Source organism: Acomys minous, assembly GCF_964271855.1.
Source record: "Acomys minous genome assembly, chromosome: 16".
NCBI lineage: Eukaryota > Metazoa > Chordata > Mammalia > Rodentia > Muridae > Acomys > Acomys minous.
Window position 1 is genome coordinate 26,730,617 of NC_140498.1, and position 8,354 is coordinate 26,738,970.

An 8,354-nucleotide genomic window follows, 5' to 3' on the forward strand; every position below is an offset into this window, starting at 1 on the left:
TTAAGATACAGTCAATCATGAACCAGACTTATGTATTTGTTTGTGTGTTTGTTTGTTTGTTTGTTTTCTGCCAGAAACAGGACATCACCCTTTAGCACAATGGAATGTGGAACTAAACCAAGCTTGTCAGGTGATGCATCTGCCTCTGCCTCCCCGAGCTGAAATCACAGGCATGTGACACCATGACTACGAAGAAGCATTGCTCTAGAGCCGTGGTTCTCAATCGTCCTAATGCTTCAACCCTCTAATACAGTTTTTCATGCTGTGGTGACCCCCAACCATAAAATTACTTTGTTGTTACCTCATAACTGTAATTTTGCTACTGTTTATGAATCGTGATGTGAATATCCGAGATGAAGTCTGTCTGATACAAGACACCTCACCCCCCCACCCCCCGTGAAAGGGTCAGTTGAGAACCCCTGCTGCAAAGCATCATTACTTCAGGAACAGAGCTAAGTTGCTCCCCCCCATGAAAACAACTGCTATGTGTTTGTTTGTTTGTTTGTTTGAACACCTATTCTCTTACAAATCACTGTTTTTGCCTGCACACCAGACACCTTCATCCTTGTAAGAACGGATACATGTCAACTAATTGGATAAACTTACAATGCCTACTGTCTTCTGGGACCCACTTTCCCCAGTGCTATGTTGGAAGGGTCGCTCTGCCAAGGCTGAGCTTTGTTGCCTTTCAGGTTTTAAGTTCTATCCTCCAACTTTGAAGAGCTAAGGATAACATCTGAGAAAATAAGTCCTACCTCTGACCAGTCCAGTTTCCCAGCTGATTTACATGTACCCCTTTGCCCTCACTGAGGAAGGAGTCTGGTATACAGGAGAAAGACTGTTTTGTAAGAGAATGAAGGTTTCCAAAAATGAAATCGTAATTGTCTTGATGTTTTTCGTCTTGTTTTATTTTATTTGAATTTTGCAAGACAGGGAATTGAACCTAGATCCCCGCTCACATAAGCTGGTCAAGAGTCTACCACTGAGCTACACCTACAACTTTCGTGCCTTTTAAATGACGCCGGAAGGTTTCAGTTTCCTCCTTTGCACGTGGAAGGATGTGCAGTCTGGTTTCTGGGTTTTATACTCTTGCCAGGAGCGTTGCTAGCTATCGCACCGCATCCAAGCGCCCTGAGCACCCAGCGGCGGGCGGGCGTCTCTCCACCACGTTCTGCAGGCCGGCTATGCCGCTTCAACAGCTCAACGCTAGGAAGGAATAGGGCCCCCGGGGCTGGTCCTCGTCGTCTGCCATCTGGCATCCTTCCTCCATGCTTACAACACTGGGAAGCTGTTCCTTGGACGAGGCAGTGACAGGCACTGCACCACGCCCCCTCACGCGCCGGCGAGTTCTTGGTATGTGACCAGCCGGCCGTTGAGACAGACGGGCGCGCCACCTGCTGTCCAATGGGAGTAAACAACGCGAGTGAAAATGTGCTGCTTTGCAATTCAGCTCGGATCTTCCAGGCAGCTCTTCCTCTGGCTTCCAGTTACGGGAACGTTGGTTCTGGAATTCTAGGTTAAGGGCATTTAAGCTGGGATCTGTGTGTTGGCTTCAACGAATCTAGGAACCCTCCAAATATTATTGGGTGTTGATTATTTTTCTGGAAAAGAGGTAGTTCTCCTAAGTCTGACTAATAAAGCTATGGAGTGTGAACACACACACACACACACACACACACACACACACATACACACACACTTTCTCTTGTGGGAAATACCTAGATGCATATTCAACTTTCCAAAATTTGCCTGACTGTTTTCTAATATTGGTGGGCCGATTTGCATTCCAACAAAGCATGAGATAGCTCACCACCTTGCTCCACAGCACTTGCACCTCCAGCTCAACACTAGGCACATTAGCCTGCTTTAATTGTAGTCACTCTAACAGGTTGGTGGTATTCTCCTGTGGCTTGAATTTGCATTTCCCTAAAGACTAATAATGTCAAATGTATATATATTATGTATGTATTTGCTCTCGGAACATTTTTTGATGGTGTGTCCAATTCTGCTCATTTTTTATTAGATGTTTTTTATCTTAGTAAGATACATTATTTCAGGCTGAGGTGTAAGATTTTATTTATAGGGTTGGAGAAAATTTTCTGCTGTTCAGAGCACTTGCTGCTCTTCCAGAGAACCCAGATTCAATTCCAAGCATCCAAGTCCAACAACTTCTCTTGGCTTCTACGAGTACCTGCACTCAAACACACATACTCATAATATTTTTTAAGCTGCCCTTATTTACATCACATTAAGTGCCTTTTATCTGTGTGTGTGTATGTGTGTGTGTTTTACAAATATTTTCTCTTAGTTGTTAGTAACTATGCATTTGGCTTCCTTAATTATGTCCTTTGAAATGCAGGAATATTTAATTTTGATAAAATATAATTTATTAATATCCTTATTTTTGTCTGATTTTTTTTATTGACATATATGTACTTTTCATTCAAAAAGAAAGCAAAACTTTTCCTTTTAGCATCCATCAATGGAGGAGCAGCTGCCAAAACATTCCATTCCTTTGTGACTTCTAATAGAAGCAGAACAATGCAAGGCATTTCAAAGCATTTTCTCACCTTCAGAGGAAGATCCTGTTTGTCCTCTCTTTCCAAAGTGCTGAGACAGAAGCTTAATGTTCAATCTGTATGCCATCCAAAGGATGGTCAAGTTCAGATTGTATGAGGACACTACAAAGGTCAGAAGATTGGCAGTGGCCCAGGTGTACAGGAAGAAAGTTGTCATCTACATTGATCAGGTGCATTGAGAAAACTCTAATGGCACAATTGTCTGTGTGTGGTACCAACCCCACCCCAACAAGTGCTCATCACTAACGCTGGGGGGTGTTTATGCACATGAGTGAAGTGCCCAAGGAGCCAGAGGAGGGTATCAGATTGCCTATAATCCCAGTATTTAGGAGGCTGAGATAAGCAGATCACCACAAATTCAAGACTAGCCTGGGCTATGAGGTGAGTTCTAGGACAGCCTGGGCTACATAGCTAGACCTAACTTCAGAATTCAGATAGATAGATAGGTAGGTAGGTAGGTAGATAGATAGATAGATAGATTTAATGGGTAAGTGATGGGATGAAATTTACTTACATAGTAGAGGACTGTAGGGACAGCAAAGACCCTGCTGTGGGTACACCAATTGCTGAAGTTTAAGAAACACTGTACTACTCAGTGACTGGTGTCACTTGCCAGGAACTGAAAGCAGGAGCTACAGCCCTCGTGAATGTAAAAATTAAATGCTGTGGATAAAAATTTGGCTAAAACTCAGGTTGTTACCAACTGCATCCAATCCTAGCCCTGACACTATATCACAACCGCGGTGATCCAGAAGGAGGCCTGTGGTCTGGAAATTATCACTGAGGAGAGAAGAGCTGGCTTCTCGTCCAAGACCTTTTGTGCTGATCTTGAGGAAAAATAGGAACCCTGATGTGACTCAATCACAGAATCCCTCAAAGGGGATTGCAAGAAAGTGAATGCCACAGCCTCTCCGCTTCCTCTTCATTCTCCTGAGGTGAGAGAATGTGCCAGAAACAGTCCTCATGATAGCCACCCAGAGTTGATCTCAGTGACTCTTCCAGAGAATGCTGCCGATGGAGTGGGTTCTCATGAAAATCAAGTGTGGCAGAAATGGTTCAAGAGTCCAAGGACATTCAGATTTCTTCTCATCATTTCACAAAGCAGCAATTTCCGTAAAATTCAACCCCATACCTGAGCTCTAAAAATCTAATGGGTAAGGCTGATGAGGTGGCTCAGTAGGTAAAAGTGTTTGCTGGCAACTCTGGTGATCTTCAGACCTTCATGATGGAAGGAGAGAACCAGTGTCTCCAAATTGACTCTTTTATATACACTCACTGTGGCATGTACACACACACACACACACACATACACACACACACAGGTGATAACAAAAAATAAGATCTAAAGGACTATTAACTATGAAGAACAACAAAAACAATATATTATAGCTAGTTAGCCTTTGCAAATTTTCCATAGACAAGAAAGTAGAGAACTGGGAAATGGCTCATTGCGTATGATGCTTGCCATGTGAACACAAAGACCAGAGTTTGCATCCCAACAAACTATGTGAAAATAGGCATGATAGCACATGTAATCCCCCATCACCTGCCCCAAGATGGAGAGCAGAAATAGAATCCTTGGAAGCTCACAGGCCAGCTAGCCTAGTCTATGGCGGCAGCAAACATGACTCATACATGGTAGAAAGCAAAGCTCAACACCCCAGGTTGTCCTTTGGCTGCCCAGGTGTACACTGGCACATGCACGTGCCCAGTTGGAATTTGGAGAGCTTTTAGTATCTTTCAAACAAGTGCTCTGAAAACTCCCCAATTTGGCATGGATGGCTGAATTAAGTAGGAAACCAGAGCATGTGGTCAAGGGGTTGGGATGATGACAGGGCAGGGTACTTACGGACTTGCTAGCCAAGTAGAGTGGTACATGTCTGTAACTTTAGCACTTGAGAGGTAGAGGCAGGCAGATCAAGAGTTTGAAGTCATCCTGGCCTACATAGGAAGTTTAAAGCCAGTCTAGAGAACATAAGACCTGAAAGAAAGGAAAGAAGAAAAAAGGGTGTAAGGGAGGGAGGGAAGGAAGAAAGGAAAGAAGGAAGGAAGGAAGGAAGGAAGGAAGGAAGGAAGGAAGACCATCTTAAATGCATAGACAAGTTCGCTGGCATAACTCCTACTAATATCCCTTCTGGGACAGATACCACAACCCACTGTTCGTTTTCTTCTGGAGTAAATAAATGAATAAACAAACAAATAAATAACTTGTTATTTTAGCTGGTTGTTGTGGTTCACAGCTATAAATCCCAGGACTTGGAGGCTAAGGCAGGAGCATTGTCACAAGATCAAGATCACCCTAGGTTATATAATGAGTTGTACATCAGTAAGCCTCTATCTCAAAAAATAAATTAAAAAGTGGGAAAGTCTTATTTTAATAAAAGTAATAATGACAAAGATGTTTTAGTTATAAAGGATCCTAAATTTTTCCCTTTCTTGTACATTTCCAGGGACCCAAACAGAATTGACCCAATGTCTCACTTCTAAAGAAGGCTGCTTTGACAACGTTAGCATCTTACATGGGACTGAAGTCATCAGTGGTAGAGGGCCTGATGCCAAAGGAAGGAGCCCAGTGCACTGGTGCACCCCTGTCATCCCAACAGGACATATGGAGGATGGAATCCCAGGATTTCAAAGCCAGACTAAGCCATCTTTACAGTTAGCTATGGCATGCATTAGTGTCTTCCAAAGACATCTCTAGGAGCTGAGACCTGATGGAAGGAAGTTAAACCACTGAGAGAGTGTCCTTGAAGTGAATATCAAGACCCCAACCAATGATGGACTGAAACCTCCAAAGCTATGAGCTAAAATAAACCTTTCCTCCTTTTAAGTAACCTCAAGTATTTTGTTACAGAAACAGAAAGCTAACTAATACACTCCTTGGCCTTCCATACATCCTGCACGACCCATGATAGCCCACCTGAGCAGGAGGTAGAATAGGGAGTCCTTTGGGTCTGAAGAGTGTCAAGGCCTTGCTACTTCTCCATCCTTGGTTGGCTCACATCCTCCCTATGAAAACCTCCACTGCCTGCAGAAACAACGCACCAGGGCTCACAAATGTAGTCTGAGGGAAAAAATGTGAAGTTGCTCGAGGCCCTGAATTGATGTAAACCTCCTAATTGTCTCCTTGACTGTAGTCGTTAGCCACTAATTATTAGATGCTTGGTCTCTGTCAGCGTTTTCATAACTGTTCCTTCCTGTGGGATATAATTAGCACTTAGCAGAGGCTGAATGTGAGGTCTGTGTGGTAGAGCGGAAGTGAGGGGCACAGGGAAAATGCTTAGGGGATTTGTGAATGTGCATGTGATTTTGAAACTGACTCAATACAATAAAGAGAGGATCAGATTACGATTGACCAAAACAGTAGTAATACTATCTGCCTTTTACTACACTAAATGTTCGTTCGTCTTTAGAAGGCTGGACCTAATGAAAAGCCAGGTAACCAAGTGAGAGAGTGCTCTTGAGGTGAATTGTGAGACCCAGCCCAGACCCAGCCCCTCATTCGCTCTCTCACTCTCATCTAAGAAATCTCAAAGTATGGTATTTTAGACTGTTGTGGTGGTGGTGGTGGTGGTAATGGTGGTGGTGGTGGTGATGATGGTGGTGGTGATGGTGATGATGGTGGTGGTTGTGTTGTTGTTGCTGCTGTTTCCGTAGCAAAATGCCTAAGACTGGTTAACTGATAAAGAACTGAAGTTGATTGAGCTCATGAGATGTTGCACTGAGGGCAGACTCTGGGGCTTCAGAGGGTGGCAGCATTTCCAGTATGTCCTCTCTGTTTCCTGATCACGGTTCAAGAAATGAGCCCTCAGCCTCTGCTGTTATCTGGCCCCTGATTCCTGTGCTTTGCCACCGTGGACTCTAACCCCATGGAACTGCAAGTCCAAATAAACTCTCCTACAAGTGACCTTGGCCATGATGCTTTATTGCATAAATAGAAAAGTAGTTAATAATTAAAAGTACCTAAAACAAGCTGGTATTCTCAATCTTTTCCCCCCAGGGATTCATTGAAACTGTCAGCTGTTTGCGGGAGGAAGTCTGGTTTATATAGCACATGCTGACCTTTCCTCCTGGCTTCAGGAGGAGTTCAGAGGTTGGTGTTGCAGTTTCGGTGAGAAGCCCTCCCCTCTACCATGTGTTAAAGGCTCAGCCACCAGCCTGGGACACTAGCGGGAAGGGCTGGGAGTTTTAAGAGGTGACACATAAGCTGGAAGTGAGCGGTGGTACGTGCTCATAATCCCAACCCTTGGAGGTCAGTTCTCTCTTTCCACCATGTGGGTCCCAGGCATCAAACCCTCAGGTCTTCAGGCCTGGCAGCAAGCACCTTCACCTGCTGAGCCACCTCTCCAGCCTCTGTTGCTCTATGGAGACACAGACATTCTTATTCATGAGCATATCTGAGCTCCCTTTTCATGGCAATAGCAGTTGAGTGGCCACATCAGAGATGAGATGAGCCACAAAATCTGAACTACTGATGCTCTGGCCCTATGTAAGAATCTTTTCTAGCCCTCACTGCAAAGTCCTACTATAGTTTTCCTCTAGCGGAAAATACATGAAAGAGTTAGGTTAAGAAACGAGACATTGTGACTTACACCTGAAATTTAGCACATGGCAGGCTGAGGCAGGAGGATTGTTACAAGTTCAAAACTAGCCTGTGCTATGTAGAGTGAGATCCTCTCTCCAAACAAACAAAAGTTAAGTACCATGATTCCTGCAGCGGGATGCTGTACAAGGATAACTGCAGGTGGGGAGGGAAGCAGCTAGAAGCACCATCTTATTTAAGTCCCACGATATCTCCATGCTGAGTCTCCATCCCACACTAATTTTCTCCCACTTGGAAAGTTGTAGATTACTTCACCCCCATGCCCTCTGCTTGGACCAAGCCAGAGGCTGAACCTCTATGTTCTGTTGTAAAGGGAATTTCCCTTCCATATCAAAGGAGCTGGAGGACTCAGTGAGCATTCAGTGCTTAGCGTCAGGCTTGGCATTCATCTACTGATCAGCACACATCTCTTCTTCCTGAAGACTCCTGGACCAAAACTGGCCTAGCTGGGTATGATAACACATGCCTGGCATCCTTAGCACTCAGGAAGTGGAGGCAAAAGGATCATGAGTTCAATGTCCTGTTAGCTACATAGCAAGTTTGAGACCGGCCTGAGCTAGGTGAAACCCTGTCCAGAAGTAAGAAGTTTAAAAAAAAAAAAAAAGAAAGAAAAGAAAGGAAAAAAAAGAAACAGAGGGAGAGGGAGAGGGGGAGGGAGAGAGAGAGAGAGAGAGAGAGAAGGACATGGTGGTTCATGTCTTTAATATCAGCACTCAGAAGGCAGAATCAGGCAGAACAAGGCTAGCCTAGTCCACATAGTGGGTTCCAAGCCATCCACAACTACATAGTGAGACCCTGTCTCAAAATTTAAAAATAGAAATAAGGAATCGGCTTCCTGCCTGGACTTACAAAGTACAAAATGCACGCAATGCATTATTCCTTAACATGAGCATCAATATTTAATGGAAGAGGCTGAAAATATGTTTCATAACTCAAAATAAATTATTTGTTTGAGCTGATACATCTGAGGGGAGGGCAAATATGCAAGCTCACTATTCTGTTTATAATGGAGGCTCTGGAGTCTTTTTTTTTTTTTTTTTTTTTTTTTTTTTGTCAAATGATCAAGGTTGAGGGCAAACGGGGGCTGGGCAGCTGGGAGCAGGATGCCAACCTCGCCAACTTCCTGGGTAACTCCTTCCAAGTCTTCAGGTCTCCATTACACATGGCTTGTT